Raw genomic sequence first — 219 nt, 5'->3', positions numbered from 1 at the left:
TTAGTATATTCATAGAGGCAGCAATGTGGTATTGTTTTCTTGATTATAAAAATATAATTTATAGTGCAATAAATCCAATGTGTAACAATACTTTAATGTCTATAATATTTCCTATGTCTGCTTTTGTTTAAAGTTTTATTTTCATGACAACAATAATTTGATAGATTTTGATATCACATATTTAATGTGTCGAACACTTAAAGTCCAGTGTGTAACATT

The sequence above is a fragment of the Morone saxatilis genome, unplaced genomic scaffold (genome assembly GCF_004916995.1).
Source record: "Morone saxatilis isolate NCDOM2014 unplaced genomic scaffold, NCSU_SB_2.0 Contig12, whole genome shotgun sequence".
NCBI classification, from domain to species: domain Eukaryota; kingdom Metazoa; phylum Chordata; class Actinopteri; family Moronidae; genus Morone; species Morone saxatilis.
The sequence above is the reverse complement of the archived record's forward strand: the minus strand, read 5'-3'. Positions refer to the sequence as shown.